Source organism: Elephantulus edwardii, unplaced genomic scaffold (assembly GCF_000299155.1).
Source record: "Elephantulus edwardii isolate Elephantulus edwardi_28Jun2011 unplaced genomic scaffold, EleEdw1.0 scaffold00003, whole genome shotgun sequence".
NCBI lineage: Eukaryota > Metazoa > Chordata > Mammalia > Macroscelidea > Macroscelididae > Elephantulus > Elephantulus edwardii.
The window spans coordinates 16,404,772-16,423,039 of NW_006399753.1; positions in this window are offsets into that span (position 1 = coordinate 16,404,772).

Consider the following 18,268-nt stretch of genomic DNA (forward strand, 5'->3'; position numbering starts at 1 on the left):
GCAAGAAGTGGAAGAGAGCTGTGGGAGAGACTGATGAGTAGACCAGCCAAGACCTGGCAACCTCTTGGGTCTGGGAGCAGTGAAGAAGGAAGGTGCTGAGGCGTACCTGGATTCCTGGTGTGGGGGTGTGGGTGGATAGCAGTTCCATGTGCTAAGGTGGACGTTGGGAGGAGCTAGGTTTGGGGGAACAGTATTGATGTCACCATACCTCGGTTCTGTAGAACAGTCCTTATTTCAGGTGAGGGAATAAAATATTCAAAAGTGAGAAGGTTTGCCCCAAATCACACTTCCAGTTTTGTGTTCAACGTAGGATTCAAACCTAGGTCTTTCTGTTTGGGGAATTATTTCTACCAAAGCTAAGCAGATGTTCTTTGCAAGAAATGTAAGGAAGCATAAGTTTCGAGTAATGGATAGCCAAGTAAGCATTTATTCAAGCAAGTCTGAAATGTTAATATTGTACCCAAAATGCAGTTTAATTTTTTGTGTTGTGGATGTTAGTTAAGGCATAGCATGGTAACCACCACAGGCAAAGATCCTAACACACACACACACACAAGTCTAGAGAAGAAGGCAGGCAATGTACAAATAGTCTCAGAATGAAGTTAGAAAAAGTGTCAGGAGGAACAGTACGGAAGCTGTTTCGGACAGGATGATCAAGAACAACCTTTATTGGAGAGGTGAGAGATGCTATTTGCTCATGGTCTGAATGGTGAACAAACATGATGTAATGATCCAGGGAAAGAGGGCTTCCAGTAGAGGAAAGTGCAAACGCAAAGAGGTAAGAAGAAGCTCAGAGAACCAAGCAAACCCAAGAATATCAGCCTTCCAAGGAATGAGAAGACTAGCAGGAGATGAAGCTGGAGGGCAGGATCCTGCCAGCGAGATGCTGCAGGACTTGTCAGACAAGACCTAGTTTGAGTCTGATGGAGGGTACTTTTCGAGGTTTAGAGCAGAGGTATGCCCTACTACTCAAGGTAATTTGGATTTCACATACAATTCATTGTCCGAAATGAGACAGAGAAATGTCGTGTCTCCTTTCCCACTTCCCCTCAAGTAGAACATCTTGCCACACTCTCTAGTATAACACCACAAATGGAATCCCTCAGTGTGGTTTTCATTTGCCTTACTCAGATGACTAATGATGTTGACTGTTTCCACGTGCCTTTTTGCCATATGTCTATTCTCTTTGGTGAAATGGCTGTTCCTCTTTGTTACCCATCATCTATTTGGACTGTTTGTTTTGTACTGCTGCATTTTGAAACTTTCTTACAGACACGGGGGGAAAGGGCAAATACTATCTCCCAGTTTGAAGCTGATCTTTTCTCAAACTCCTTTAACGTGTCCTTTGACAGAGCAAAAGGTGGGTTGTTTGGTTGGTTGGTTGGTTGGTTGGTTTTTTTTTATTTTGATGAGGCCCAACTTACCCATTTCATCTTTGTTGGAGCATTGTTCTTTGGATGTCAAGTCTAAGAATGCTTTGCTTTCTGTTGTGGTTGTCTTGGAAAGTGGAAGAGTCAACTGATTAGAGAGCTGTAGCATTTCTGGAAGAACCTAGGGCTGGCTTGAAATCCAATGATAGGTGGCAAAGGAGTCAGCAAGGAAAGGGGTCTAGAGTGCTTTGTACTCACTGATGGGGGAGGCTTGAGGGTAAATGGGAGAGATCGTCCTCCTTCTAGCTTGATGTATGTGACCAGGGTAAACAGTCATGTTGGCAATATGACCCGAGATTCAGGCTCACCGGAATAATCACAGATCCTGAAGTAATTCTTCAATGTCTTTTATATACCTAGAGAATTATCTGCAACAGTGTGTTTTCACTGTTGTCATGACATCTCATTACAACTCTGAAAGAAAAGTATTATTATCCTATTTTAGAGAAGAGACACTTGAGGCCCAAATTATCTTATTTTAGAGAAGAGACACTTGAGGCCCAGGAAAAGGCTGGGGATAAGTGCAAATCCTTTGAAACCAAGTTTAATCTTGGATGCTGCTCCAATTGCATGTCCATCCCTTAGCAAACAGTGATTAATGCTCCCTGTGCTGGGCTGGAAGGTAGGGCGTACCAACCCTGAATTCTGACTCTGAATTTATATCACTGGTTATTGCTGTAAGTCAGAGCTTCTCCAGAGCTGGTCTGTGGAACCCCCAGGAATTCCCAAGACCCTTTCAGAGGGTCTGCAAAGTCAAAGCTGTTTTCCTAACAACACCAAGACATTATTTACCTTATTTTTGTGTTGACATTTTGAATCAGTGGTGCAATAGCAAACATAGGGGAAATTGCTGATAACCTTAAGCATAAAAACCAGGACAGTGGTACTGAACTGGGGAGGTGCTCACTGTATTCTTCTTCACCACCAGGTATTACCGGGCTGGAGGCCAAGGGGGAGGAGCCTATTTTATACTAATGCTTGATGAAATGGAATGTTCATGAGGCATTTCTGCTGTATATCCCAAATCACATACTTGTCTAGGGGGAAACCACTTCTGCAATTGAGTTGACAGTTGAACTAGCCTTGGTCCCACCCCTATCCCGACCCCACCCCCCATGGAAAGCAATTTTTACACAAGAGAATGCCTTGGGGAAACCTACAATTACTCAGACTTGGGGATTTAGCAAGCATTTTCCTAAATATTTGTTTAAGAAAAAGAAAATGATCTTTCCACACCAAAAGCAACCTGTCTATATTAGCAAAAACTGTTACTAAGGATACATTTTGAGCCTCCAAGAGAAAATTGTAATTTGGGAATTAAAACTCATGTTTTCCACTGTGAACCTGATAGCTTTCCAATACTTAGTCTTTTCTGATTGTGTTTATGGTGATATTAATGAATATGTTCATCTTTGTATAAAGAGAGGAACTAAAATTGGCAAGAACTATTTGACTCAGCAAACCAATAGTTTCCAAATGACCAGGGCATGAAGTTACAAACCATCATAGGTTAAAGACACACTCAAGTGCAAGACAGAATGATACATTTTAATCTAATAGCATGCATGTTTTCTTGATATGCCAGATTCCACATTGCCACTAACCTTCAGGAAATTTTCATATGTAAAACTTTGGTATCAAAAAAGAAGACTCAGCATTATTGACTAGGCTATTAAAATACTCCTTCCTTTTCCAACTACCTATCTGTGTGAGGCTGAAAATTCTACATACTCTTCAACTAAAAGAACACATCAGAACAGACTGACTGCAGAATGAGACAGGAGAACACACCCAGGTGGTCTTTTAAGCTAGATGTTAAAGATATGAGAATGTTGGACAATGCTGTTCTGTATATACATTTCATTTTGCTTTGTTTTGTTTTTAAGTAAATTGATTAAATTTGCATGGTCAGTTTTAACTTCTAATATGGCATCTATCAATACCTATAACTCACATAAACACAAGCTCTTTGAAGGCTTCGATAATTTTCAAGGATGTCGAGGCATCCTCATGCCACAACGTTGGAGAACTAGTATTTCATCCTAAAGTAATGAAGGCTCCCATTAGCTGCTTTTACCAAGAGAGACATTGTCCAATTATCAATTTTCACCTTATTCTCCCAGCCTAGGCTTCAGTATGACCATCAAAATAGAGCTCTCAATGCTGTCAAAGGCCAGTGGCCTGTGTGCACTGGGGACTTTGTGTTCTGCTGAGGGCATGCACTCTCCCTTTCTTGATTTCCTGCTCTCCTAGCTAATGATAGAATTAATACAGGCAATGAAGAAAGTCAAGCGTGGCCTCAGTCTCAGCCCTGTTTTAGCAAACAAGAGGACCCGAGCAAGTCTCTTAACTCCCTTCTCTCTCCATTAAAAAAGAATAATACCTGTCTTTCCATATGGATATTTGTTAGATTTAAGGAAAGTAAGAAAGGGAGAGTTACAGAGTGCTTACAAATCTAAGTTACGGTCATTTCCCAACAAAGGATACACATTCACATTTTTCATATTTACAGTCATTCGTTCAACGAATGCTTATCTAAAGTATGACATTTTTTAGGCCTTGAATGAGCAAAGACTTATGCCCAGTTCTGCCCTTCAAGGAGTCTTCAGTCTGAGGAAGGATGAGCAGACACAGTCATAAGACAGTGTACTGGGGCAGATTGTTGAAATCCCAGCCCACAGGTGTGTGTCTGCCTAAACCCTCAGTCATGCTTCTCACTATGCTGTGACCTCTTTGACATTCAGATAACCTTTAAGTACTGCACCTCACCCGAGCGAGCGGAGGGGAATGAAACAGAAGAATTAGAGGAAAAGGTTTCATGTGTCTTGTCAGAAAACCTGAGCTAGAACGAAATGTGAGGTTTAGAAATTACAAAAATGAAACGTGGAACAAAGTGTTCCCCCTCCTTGGAGTCAAGAAGATTCTTTAGGGTCAGTGTAAAGGGAGATAGGTAGTTGGAAAAGGAAGGAGTATTTTAATAGCCTCATCAATAAATGTATAGGTGAGAGTTGTAGGGTCAGGATTAGAGGACCCCAGCCTAGGCGGGCAATACGGAGTTAGGGCAAAATTTGTGTCCACAGTTCTCCCCAGACGACCTTAGTCCAGCAGGCAGAAACAGAAGGTTCCCTGGAAATAAAATCACAGCCCCTGTAGTCCTTTCCATTGCCACCCCTCTGAACAATGTCTGTTGTCTGTGCTGAGAGGCGACTCCCTGGCCTCTGATTTCCTCATCAGGAATCACCATGCTGTCCTCTGGTTATCAGCAAAAGTGCGGCCCTTGTGAGCCCTCTAGGCTTTGCCGCATTCTGACTAAGCCTGTGCTGACGATGTCCTCTTCGTGACCCAAGGCCCTGAGTGGTGAAGGGGCCCGAGGAGGAAGCCTGCTGATGCAGGCAGGAAGCAGAGCACAAGCCGGAATCTGGCCTTGGGGACTTGGCTCCCTTCTGGCCTTGCTGGGAAAGAGAGAGTGCAAAGAAGAGGGTCAGGGCTGGCATTTGAACCAAGTGTGGGTGCAGCACCTCTGAAAACCAGCTGCCCACCTCTGTGGAGCTGCAACTGTCTAAACCAGGAAGAAGCTGCTTCTTGAAAGGGGAAAAAGATGAAGATACCACTTGGAACCTAATGTCTGTTAGACACTCAGCAGAAACCATTTCTCCTTTGGAAAACGTTGCATGTTTTCCCCAGAACATGGCACTGCCCAGACTGCCAGCCTATCCATCCACCCACAGTGATTGGCACTCCCTGTCCGGGGCTCTGCAGGGATAAGGCACTATGTAAAGAGGTAGTGAAGCCTGCTATTGGTCCCCCAACGTGCTCTTGGCTCTCTTGCTCTAACAATAGAACCCCTGGCTTTCAGCTGAGTAAACACGTGCGGGGAATAAAGACTGTACTTCCTGGCCCAGTCTGTAGCTACATCCGGGGTCACATGACCAGTTTCTTCTGATCAATAGAATATGAGAGGAAGCGGCCTGTGCGACTTCTGGTTCCTGCCTTTAGAGGATCAGGGTGTGACTTCCGCCGTTCCCCTTCCCTCCTGGAGGAATGAGGGCGTGCTGCTGAGCCTCCTCAGAGCACATTGACGCGGCCACATCCCAGAGACACAGAGTGAAGAAACGTTGTGAGCAGAACCACAATACCAATTCCTACGTGGTTTTGGTTTTTAGCATTTTTTTTTTATGAGTAAAAAATGAACCCTCTCTTGTTGCCTGATAGGGTTTTTTTTTTACCCCGTCACATAAGGCCTGATGCAGGAAAACCATTGTAAACAAATAAACACGTAAGTACAAAGACAAACGGTAATACAGATAATGACAGAAACTTCTACAGTTGTTGGGCTGGTTGGATTTTTTTCCCCCTTTCCTGATACACTATAATGGGGAGGCCATGTCAGTATTTCTGCAAAGTTGTCTTTAGACAAGGAACATTTAAATGCAGAATAAAGGAATAGGAATGAGTCAGGGAAAATAACACTGGTGAATGGTCGTGGAAAATGAGAATGAGAATGATGTGGAAAGGAGAATGGTCACTGATGGGACCATGAGATGAACGTGTCACAATTTCTCAGTGAGGGGTGCAGATGGCTTGAACGCAGCAGTAGTAGCTGCAGATATTTCTTGAAGGAGATGGGTTAGGGACCTCTAGAGTTGTCTGGAGGACAGGCACAAACTTTCCTCCAAGAAAGATACCTCCCCCACATAGCCAGAGTCAAGGCAGAGAAACGGAATCTATAACTAGATCCGAGAGCGAGAGCAGGTGCTGGGTCCAGCCAGGAGAAGCTTGGGGCCAAGGAGAGTGTCCTAAGAGTGGAATGGCAAGTAGGGACGTATGCAAGCTGAGGCTCCCAAGGCCTCAGACGTGAAAAGCATTGGAAGCATTTTCTGTATTGGACACTTAGATCTGAGAGCATGGCCTGTGGGGTCACAGCACTTCTACACCCGGGTCAGGCACAACGGAGAGTGGTCCTTGTCCCCACACAGCCAGTTCACGAAGAGATTGAGGCTCAGAGGGGGGAAGACAGTTGTACGAAGTCACCAGTGCATGGCCCCAAGGTGTGTCTGACCCCAAGGCAATGGGGAAGATAGAACACAATAGAGGGTCACTTGGGCTGGGGGCTGTAAGCTCTATTATGGAACACCCAAGAGGGTCTGAAGCTGTGTTTGGTCTGGCTAACTTCAGTTTCTCTGCCTCGACAGAACTCTGCATCTGAATACCTTTAAGCAAGGAACAGTCTGAACCATTTGTCACAGTCTTCCTCTCCCTTATGTCTCTTTTCCCCCCTGAGTGGCTCAAGAAGATATTTGAGTTTCAATGTGGTCTCTATTCTAGAAAAATCTTTCATTGGCACCAGAAGCCAGTTACGGAAGCTTTCCTGTGCCCCTTGACAGCCCCTTCAAATTGGAGACTCAGAGTGCAGCTGTTTCTAAAGTACACAGGCCTTCCCCACGTCAAGCAGAGGCACGTGGAGGGCAAGGGTCTTGTTTTTAGGAGCTTGTCACTACATGCCCACTGCCAGCAAGTTGTGGGAAGATTATGCTGGCTGGGTCTTTTCCTGGAGTGGTTACATTTCCCAGAGTGGGAACATAGCAGGTGGGCAACCAGAAACCATCTGGAAGCTTTGGGACGTATGAGAAGACAAAAGCCATTGAGATTCAGGGATTGAAGAAGCAGGTGGTCAGAGAATTCTCTGCCTTCTTCCTACCTTTTGCTAAGCTTGCTAGTTCCATGATAGCCAAGCCTTTGATTACACACACACACACACACACACACACACACACCCACACACACACCCTCCCCCTTAGTTTTCTATGAAACCCTGTATTCCTGGTGTGCAGGTTAACCAGAGACCACCATCAAGCCTGTGGATCCCCTTGGAAAGTTATGGTCTCTGAAGTCTTGAGCAGTTTTTGGATCCAGACCTGTTGTCTCTGATCACAACCCTCTAATAACTTGCATGATTGTTAATGGACTTTGATTTTCTTTGACTACAAGTTCTGTTTCCGTGAGCTCGCAATAGCTATCTCTGTGTTAACTATTTTTTAAATGAAAGCAATTCCTTTTTTTGTAAAATCAAGATATATTTGAATGACCTACGATAGATGGGTTGAAAAAATAATTTTTTCTCTCCCATAAACATCTTTAAAATGAAAGCGTAACAGAAATCAAAGAAATGAAAAACCAAACAAAACCCAAAAGACAAGAAAGGCATGGGTGGTGTGGGCAGTAAGAGGAGAAAGGGATGCTTCTCTCAGTTAGCTTGGGCTTCCAGGGTTGGGAAAGCACTCATCCTTAACTCAAACCTCATCCCTGGGAACACAATTTTTACACTAATTGAATACTAAAGAAAGGGTGGGGCTCCTGAGTTTACGGAATTTCATTTCACTCAGAAATAGCAGCAAAGGGAACTATGATTTGCCTAGGGTCAAAAAAATTCTTTTAAGAAGTTAAATCACACTGGGGTACCAAGGTTTTTTCAGGATAACACACACAGCTTCATCATTGCCTAGGAATATCACTTCCATGCTGGACTCTGTTAATGACGTTGAGACCATCAGACAATTTATTACCACGGGACCAGGACTCGGTGCAAGTCCTTGGAAACCTGCCATAAGACAGTAATCTTCTTCTAGTAGTTTGCTGTAGTTGTCAGATTTGAAAGTAGTTGTCAGATTTGAAAACTTGTTTGGGGCCAGCTTCAAAACCTTTGTATGTCAGATAGCCCCAGTGTCCTAGAGATCTTTCCCGAGAACTATCCTCGGGAGACCTGAAGTACCTCGACTTCAAAGAATGCTGGCATTTCATGAACCTCAGGTGGAGTTGCAATGTGACATCATGGGTTAGTTGGCATAAACTCTGATTCTGTTGTCATCTGAGAACAAATCGACTTTGTTTTCACCTCCCCAAGTGAGTCACTCTCAATCACACACACACACAAGAAATTCCACACACAAGGTTCCAAAGCAAGATTGAGTTTTGATCCAATCAGTAGCCGATCCAGAAGGTTGTTGGCTGCTTTCTTGAACTCTGGGCCTGAGATACTGAAATAATGAGTGCATGAAATTTCTTATTAACTTGGCCTGAAGAGTTCCTTGTTTTAGACAATGATCCAGCTGCTGCATGGACTAGCATGCCACATACAGTCTGATAAATGGATACAGACTGGATCAACATCAGCCTAGCTGTTTTTCCAGCCATAAACTTTAGGTGAAGAATTTCCTAGTGATGCCGTGCTGAAAACGTCTCTTTGGTGATTTTCATTATAGTTCTTGAATGCTGCTCCTTGTAACCTGTCAGTTATAAGGCACATGAAGGCTAGACCAGGTGGGGCTAGGCTAAACTTGCTCTGGTGATACTCCAGATCAAAGATTGTTTGCTCATTTAATTATAGATCATTTTCTACCATTATTAGGGTTCACTGCCCAGATAGAAAACTCCTTAAGGTTTGTTCACAGATAGACTAAAAAAAAAAAAAAGTGAGACTAAGAGATATTAGTTTCAGTTTATTGTTGTGAGGTGTCGTCAAGTCAGCCATGACCCCTGGAGACCCTGTGAACAATGACAGATCTGCACCTTACCCTCTAATGTACCATCCTCATCATCTCCTGCTCAAGCCCGTCAGGGCCGCCACTCTGTCAATCCATCTCGCTCAGGAGCTTCATATTATTTGGAAACAAAAACTGATGTGAGGAAGCAGTACTTCAAGGATCTGAAGGCAGACCAGATGGAAGCATTCCCCTGAAAGTGGGGGGAAGCATCAAACAGTTTACATCCGTACACAGACAACGTATAATAAAAACATAGGTAAAAGAATGTGTGGGATGATGGAATGAATAGTCTAAAGAGAAACAATCATCTGCTTGACCTTTATCTTTGCTTGACCTTTTAGTCCTGCCAGCAAAGCTAGAAAAAGTTCTAATGAGAAGTCAACGAGCTCCACGTAAATGAAACACTTGTGGACATTCTGGTAATCTACCGTGTACCCTTCCACTCCCTGGGATGTCTTTATTCTCTCATCTCAAAGGCGGATGTTTCTTTCCTGAGGAACTCCTGAACCGTCTGGGGAGCTGCACTTCTGGATTTGGATCCCATCGTGTTGGTTCCTGGGGTCAAATTTTAACTGCTGCTGAGTGCGCAGCTTCTCAATGTGCCACTCTTCAAAACTTAGAATCTGCTCCCTTTTTTTGTCTGTCTTGAATTTCCTCTTTTCTGACATGAATTTATTGCCCACCTTTTACCAAGCTCTTAAGAACAATCACAGGAATGATCTATTTCCTTTCAGATTCTAGTATTTCTCACCCACCTTTTTTTGCACACTTCCCCTCCCCCAATAAGGCCATTAAGTCAGGATTTCTTCTAAAGGTGAGTGGAAGGAGAGCAGTAGCAGCTTTGGACTTTACTTAAAACACAAAATAAGCCTATTGTGTAACCTCATTCCTTAATGTGTTCATCCATTCAGCAAGAATTTGTGCAGCCATGTCCTAGACAGATAAGAAGTGGAGGGGAAAAGATATGGTCCCTTTTCCTCAAGAAACTCAGAGTCAAGTTGGACATGTAACCAAAAACAGACTGGAAAAAAAAAAGTCCACGTTATTTATAGCAGAGGCCAGCTTGACTGCTGCTGGGCTAAAGATGAGGAAGAAGTGATTTCTATGCATTGGGTTTGATTGAATTTGCCAAAGCCCTCTGTTTACTTGAACTAACTAACTTTACCTAAAGGCAAAGCCATGCTTTTGCAGGATGAAAAAATTTTGCCCTGAGACTTTCAGAGCACCTATAGTTTCAGCTCTAGGGATGACTTTTTTTTTTTTAATCGAACTAAACTTGGTGGAATAAAGAAAGGTTGTAAAACCATTGAGTTAGAAAGTGGATATAAAATTTATCCAAGTAGAGTGCAGGCTAGGCTGTCTTGGGGAAATAAACATTAAAACTTAAAGCAATGTTAAAAAAAAAAAGAAAGTGGATATAAAGGGGTGGCACTTCTCAGTTGATGATCTATTGGAAGACGTCCTCTTGGATGGTCCTGCCCAGATTCTAGAGCAAGACTTGGAACCCCTCGGGAGGTTTTGGAGGAAAAGAGTTGGTTGAGGTGGCAATGCACTGAGTCTGAAGTCTGGGAGTCAAAGGTAGCAGGTATGTGGTTCCCAAGCTCTCACTCCCTTTACTAGCTCTGTGATTGATGTCTGGAGGAGGACAGATCAGCTGACCTCAACCCAGGTTTCTCACTGAGCCAGAAAACACAAAGATGATGGCTTCCCCAGTTCTCCCAAGGCTGTTACATAACAAGTAGCATTTCAGATGTATGAAAAGAAGACTAAACCCATTATGTGCTGTGCCTGCTGAGCTAGGGCTTAATTATCTGAGGAGCCCTTACATGCAGCATTAATATAATAACCCTCCACAGAAAACACCAGCCATCAACTGCAGGGCTAGAGCGAGTGAGCCAAGCTTATTTGCCACCACCCTGGACTGCCTGGTGGGATGGAGGAAAATATTCAGGGCAATGGAGGAAAGACTAAGAAGAGAGGAAAAGGCAGATAAGTTTTTTTACTAAAGGCCTTGGGACAGTCATGTTGGGTGCTGCACTCAGATGCAGAAGGAAGTCAGGAATTATCAGCTCTTTCCTGACAGTTCTGCCATGTTGCCTTGATTTTTAAGGTCCTCGGGTGCACAGAATTCTAAGACAGTTCTCAAGGTTCCTGTCCCCTACTCCTGGTGTGTACACCCCTGAAGATGGAGAGGTTGGAGACTATAGTGGGATGTCAATCCTATTATTGTATTATTGTTGTTATCATGTGCTGTCGAGTTGCCTACAACTCATAGTGACCCTATGTACAACAGCCCTAAACTCTGCTCTGTCCTGTGCCAATAATTACTATATTATAGTATAGTATATCAATTATCTTTATCATATTTATATTTATCATATATCATATCATATCATATTACATTATTGTTCTTGATTGCCTTTGAGTCGAGCATGACTCATAGCGACCCTATGAACGAAAGGCCTGAAGCCCCTCTACAACTATCAACATTTATCATAGTTCATAGAGTTTCTGGAGGCATGTTATTTAGGGAGTGGATTTCACTCTTCCTTCCAATATTATTCTATTCTAATCTAATATTCTATTCAATTCTACTCTGTTCATTTTATTATTGTTATGTGCCATCTAGTCGCTTGTGACTCATAGTGACCCTATGTACAAAAGCTCTAAATGCCGTTCTATTCTGTGCCAACCTAGCCATATCAAATACACTCATTCCCACCACTCCAGTCACAGAATCGATCCATCTCATCGAAGGTCTTCCTCTCCTTCGCTGCCCCTCTACTTTGCCAAACATAATGTCCCTCTCCAAGGACTAGTCCTTCCTCAGATGAAGTTTTCAGAATCCTTGACTCCAAGGAGTGTTCCGGCCTCACCCTCTCCAGGACAAACCTGTTTGTTCTCCTAGCAGTCCATGGTATATTCAACACTCTTCTCCAGCACCACAGCCTGAAGGCATCAATTCTCTTTCTATCAATCCCTATTCTCTGTCCAACTCTACTATGCATAGCACATAACTGCGAAGACTATAGCCCAGATCAGGCGCACCTTAGTCTCCAGCCTGATGTCGTTGCTTTTCAGTACTCTTAAGAGGTCCCTCACAGCTGATTTTCCCAATGCAATTCATCTCTTGATTTCCTGGCTGCTGTTACCAAGGGTGTTCATTGTGGAGCCAAGTAAACTAAAACTGTTAACTATCTCAATCTCTTCACCATCCATCCTGATGCTGCCAATTGGCCCAGTGGTGAGAATCTTTGTTTTCTTGATGTTGAGCTTTAATCCATATAGGAGGCTGTAGTCCTTGATCTTCTGCAGCAAGCGCTTCAGGTCCTCCTCAGTTTCAGCAAGCAGGGTTGTGTCATCTGCATAATGCAGGTTGTTGATGACTCTTCCACCAATCCCGATGCCACATTCCTCCTTGTTTAGCCCAGTGTCTCAGATGATCTGTTCTGCATACTGATTGAAAAGGTGTGGAGACAGAATAATCACTGACAGACCCCCTTCTTGATTTTAATAATATATATACATATGTAATTATATTACATGTGGCTAGGCTATGTCACTCCTATAACACATATGTGGTTAGGTTACCGTATATAACAAAGGTACAAATACTGCAAGTAACTGAGTTAGTCCAAAGGGAGCATATGCTGGTGGGCCTGCCCCTATCAGGTAGGACCTTTCAATGAGGGTTTGGAGGTCAGAGATGGAAGAGTGAAGAGATGAAGTGAGTCAGAGATTCAAAGCAGCATACAAGGAGCACACTGCCTATTGTCCTGAGGGTCACAGGGTAGGGAACAGTGGGTGGCCTATAGGAAGTAAGGTCTCAGCTTAACAATGCAAAGAACATTGCCAAGAACTGAGTCCTGCCAACAACCTTGGAAGAAGAACCCGAGCCTGAACCTAGGATGAGAGAAGAGTGCTGGCCAACATCTTGACCTTGGCGTCATGAGCAGAAGAGTGGATGAGCCACGCCCAGATGGACCTGCTACAGAAACAGTGAGATAATAAATGTCATTCTAAATTCTTAAATGTGGTGCTTATTCTGCCGCAAGAGAAAATGAATGGGGCTCACCTACCGGAGGGCCCATCCCTGCTTTTATGATAAACCTATGACTCAATGGCATTTTGGACAACAGACAACACATATTAGCATCACACCAATTATAATGCAGTGACTAAGTTTTTTTTAAAAAAAGATATTAATAAGAAAAATATGCCTCTTTTTGCCAAACTTATAATAATAAGATATACTTTTTTTAATCTTAATTTTTTAAAAGAAAATCAGGATGCCTTACAATGTACATGCCCATAGATTGCATCTGGCAGCGTAGTCCATAGAGAGTTGGGCTGCTAACTGAAATAAAGGCGGCACCTCCCTGATGATTCCAATCTACCAGCAGCTCCAAAGGAGAAGCATAGGCAATGTTGTTGTTATGTGCCATCAAGTCGCTTGTGACTCATAGCGACCCTATGTACAACAGCCCTAAACCCTGCTCTGTCCTGTGCCAATCGCACTGTTTCCAACACACCCATCCCAACTATCCCAGTCATGAATCAATCCACCTCATAGAGGGCCTTCCCCTCCTGCACTGTCCCTCCATCCTCGCAAGCATGCTGTCCCTCTCCAAGGACCGGTCCCTCCTTACCACATGTCCAAAGTATATTAGATGAAGTCTCAGAATCCTTGACTCCAAGGAGCAGCCTGGTTTTACCCTCTCAAGGGTGAACCTGTTTGTTAGGAGTCCATTGGTACATTCAGTACTCTTCTCTAGCACCACAGCTCAAAGGCATCAATTCTCCTATCCTTCCTAGTCATTGTTCAGCTCTCTGACGCATAACAAGAGATTGCAAAGACCATGTAATTAGCCAGAAAACTCACTGGAGGGTCAACTATGATCTGGTTCTGACTTACACCAAAAACAAGGCAGCCAGCCTGTCATCTGGACACTGTTGTTGGACCGACTCATAGAAAACCCTCCAGTGGGTTTGCAGAGGCTGTAAATTGCATGGGAGATTGCCTATTTCTCCTTCCTCAGAGCCACTGATGGATTCGAACCACGTGCCTTTGGTTGACAGCACACACCACAAGGCCACCCACGTACCATTTATCTGAGTTAGCGGAACATGATGATATGGGCGGTGCCGAATCCCTCTGTGAACAGTTCTCACACACTCAGTCACCTATTTATTTGGGAAGCACCTAGACATTTCCCCTGTCTTCTCAAACAAGATATGATTCAGTCCTCTTAATAGCTGCACGTGGTCATTTCATGTGGGGAAATAACATGATGAGGAAACTCAAGTTCAGAGAAATTATAGGACACACTCAAGATCACACTAGCAGGCCTGGCCCCCGGAACTCGGCGATCTTAGGACAAGGTCACAAGATTTTGTTTTGTCCACATTGGACACCTGGTGGAGCACAGTCCTCTGACACAGGCTACCAGCAGAAATCACGAGCAGATTGCTGTAAGCAGAAATCAACAACTGGCTTTTTCTTAAAAAACAAAACAAAACAAAAAACCCTAGAAGCTCTGGTGGCCTAGTGGCAAGAAGCTGCATTGCAATCCCAGCGGTGGTGGTTGTTAAGTGCCGTTGAGTCGCAGGCGACTCATAGCGACCCAATGAAGGAGAGTCCTCGACGCTTCGGTGCCTTTCATCCTCTCTCCAGGTTCATAGGGTTTCCGGAGGCAAGCTATTGTGGAAGTGGACGCCACTCCTCCTTCCAAGCTTGTTTAATTGGGGAGCTCCACCCCACTCTCTGTCCACATTGGGTAGCCAACCATTAATGCATTTGACACATCTGTGTCACAGTATTCAGCCTCACAGCAACCACAAGTGAACATGGTATGGCAACTTGTACACCAGGGCTGTACAACCTAGAGGAATGTCTGAACAAAAACAATGAAAGACAGGCCCGAGGGCAGCGGATCAAAAGTCACCCACCTTTGGCTTGGTAGCATCACTTTCTGTCCACTGGGCCAACTGATCTCTCTCTCTCTGTTGATATTATTGTTGTTAAGTGCCATCGACTGATAGTGACCCTATGAAGATACAAGGTTCAAATCCACCAGATGATCTGCTAGAGAAGGAGGGGCAATCTCCTTCTGTACCAGTCAGATCTGATTTGATGGTACACACACACACACACACACACACACACACAATAATAAAAACCTTTAAAAACTCTCATTATTAGGTTCCTTGGAGTCAATTCCGATGCACGGTGACCCCACGTGACGCAGTTGACCACCGAGCTTTCTAGGCTGTAGTCTCTACATACGCAGGTTCCTCCATGGGGTTGTTGAATAGCTTCAGGCCTCCCAATGTTGTGGTTATCAACCAAAGGCTTAACCATTGCACCACCCAGACTGCTTGTTTCCTACATCCCCCCCCCCCCAATACTGTTTTCTTTTTTGGAAGCCTGAGTGGCATCCACTTCCTAAACAACATGCCTCTGGAAACTATGAACTTTGATAAATGTTGATAGTTAAAGGCCTTTTGTTCATAGGATCGCTATGAGTCATGCTCAACTCAACAGCAATCAACAACAACAGTTGTTTTATTTACAAAGTTTGAATCAATTGTTTTTCACATCAGATCTTTCCCATTTCCTTCACACACACCTCCCATCAAATTGTAAGACCCTATGTTTCCCACTCCCCCTGTCACACATCCTCACCCCTCTGGTTCCACCCTCCACCCCCTTGGATCCTTATACTCATTCTATAATAATGGTTTTATACATTTGTCCTTAAGGGATTGATTGTTCCCTTAGCATAATGTCCTCCAGTTCCTCCACAGTTAGGTAGTCATTTACAAAATCATTGTTCCTGTGTGTTGCATAAAATTCCACTGTGTGAAGGTACCATACTTTCTCAATCCTTTCGATTGTGGTCGGACATCTAGGCTGTTTCCTTGTTCTTGCGATGGTGAATAACGCTGCTATGAACACTGGTGTACAAGTCTCCATTTGTACCTCAGTTCTCATTTTCTTGGAGTGTATTCCAAGCAGTGGAATAGCTGGGTTATATGAAATTTCTATGTCCTGCTTTTTGAGGAAGTGCCAAATTGCCTTCCAGAGTGGTTGTACTATTTCACAATTCCGACAATGTATTAGAGTTTCTCTCTCACTGCATCCTCTCCAACACTTACTGCTTGTTGTTCTGTTAAACTTTGCCACAGCTACTGGAGCGAGATGGTATCTCATTGTGGTTTTGATTTGCATCTCTCTTCTTGCCAGCGACTTGGAGGATTTTTTCATGTGTCTTTTGGCCATTTGTATATCTTCCTCTGTGAAAATTCTTTCCACGTCTTTTGTCCATTTTGTATATGGGTTATCAGTCTTTTCCTTGTGGAGACTCAGGAGTATTCTGTAAACTTTTGTGGTACTTATAGGGCAGTGTTCCATTTCTCTCACCAAGTCCATGTTTTCCAACTACTGAATCATCTTCTCTGTTCCCAACCTTTGCATTCCAGTCACCCATTATTATCAATGCATCTTAATTGCATGTTTGATCGATCTCCAACTGTAAAAGTTGGTTAAAGTCTTCTATTTCCTTTTCCTTGGCTCTGGTTGTTGGTGCATATATCTGAATGATAGTTGTATTCACTGGCCTTCCTTGTATGCATATGGATATTATCCTGTCACAATATTGTACTTCAAGATGGATCTAGCAATGGCTTTCTTAACTATGAAAGCAACTCCATTTTCCCCCATCTTTTTATCTCCAGAGTGATATATGATCATCCGACTCAAAATGCCCTATGCCAGTCCATCTCATCTCCCCAATGCCTAGTATGTCAATATTTAGTCTCTAGTCTGACATTGTTGCTCTTCACTCTGGAGAGGTCCCAAAAGATTTTCCTAATGAAATTAATCTTTTGATTTCCTGAATGCTGGTACTGAGAGTGTTGATTGTGGAACTTATAAATCTGGAATTGTTAACAGTCTCTTCTCCATCTATCTTGAGGCTGCCCAGTGGGGAGAATCTTTGTTTTCTTGATATTGAGCTTCATTCATATTGAAGACTGCAGTCCTTGGCCTTCTAAAAAAACACCTCAGCTGCTCCTCTTTCAGCAAAGCAAGATTGTGCCATTTGCATGACATAGGTGATGCCTCTTCCTCCAATCCTGATACCGCATCACATTCTTCCTCATAAAGCCCACCAGCCTTGCAAATGATCTGTTCCACATATATATTGAAAAGGTATGGAGATAGGATGCATCCTGATGTACACCCTTCCTGATTTTGAACCATTCATTGTTTTCTTGCTCTGCTATGACCCTGCTTCCTGGCCCAAGTATAGATTTTGCATGAGCACAGTTAAATGTTCTGGGATTCCCATTCTTCTCAAAAGTAGGCACAATTTGTTGTGATCCACGTGGTCAAATGCTTTTGCATAATCAACACAACACAGATAGACCTTCATCTGGTACTCTGTGCTTTCAGCCAAGATCCATCTAACATTGGCTATAATGTCCCTAGTGCTACAGCTTCCTCTAAACTCAGCTTGCACATCTGGCAAGTTCTCTGCCAACGTACTGCTGCAGTTGTTTTTGGATAATCTTTAGCAGAATCTTGCTTGTGTGTGATTTTAGTGATAGTGTTTGATAATTTCCACACTCTGTTGGATCATCTTTTTTTGGAATGGAAATCAATATGAATCATGTTTGTTTATACTGTTTTAGCAGTTATCAAGCAGTAATTGAGCAATAAGAGCGAGCGGCCATGCAAACTATGTACAAGCAGAAGCCATATGTGATGCAAGGAAGCCACTCAATGGGGAAAAGGAAAAGCAGTGAGGGGTAGAGACCAAATATGGGAGAGAACAAGCAGAAAGAGAAAGACCTAAGAGAAAATTATTCCTGGAGATGTTGCTCCTCTGGCTGCACACTAGCACTGTATCCTTAAAAATGTGTAACTGTTGGCAAGGTCTGGTGGCCTAGTGGCAAGAAGCTGCACTGCAATCTCAGAGGTGCACAGTTCGAATCCACCAGATGCTCTGCTGGAGAAGGAGGAACTGATTTGATGGTACACACACACACACACACACACACACACAAATAATGAAATAAAATAAAAAATATTTTTAAAAAAGTGTTAACTGTTACTGAGAAATTAGTGTCTGCTCACTGGAACTGTATCATTGGCAGCAGCATGATAGAGAAGAGGTTGAGATTGTTAACAATTTCCGCTTGCTTCCACAGTCAGCATTCTTTTTTTTTTTTTTGCTATATGAGTTTTGTTTTGTTTATTAATTTCAATGAACATCTACAGAGATTCTGGACTTC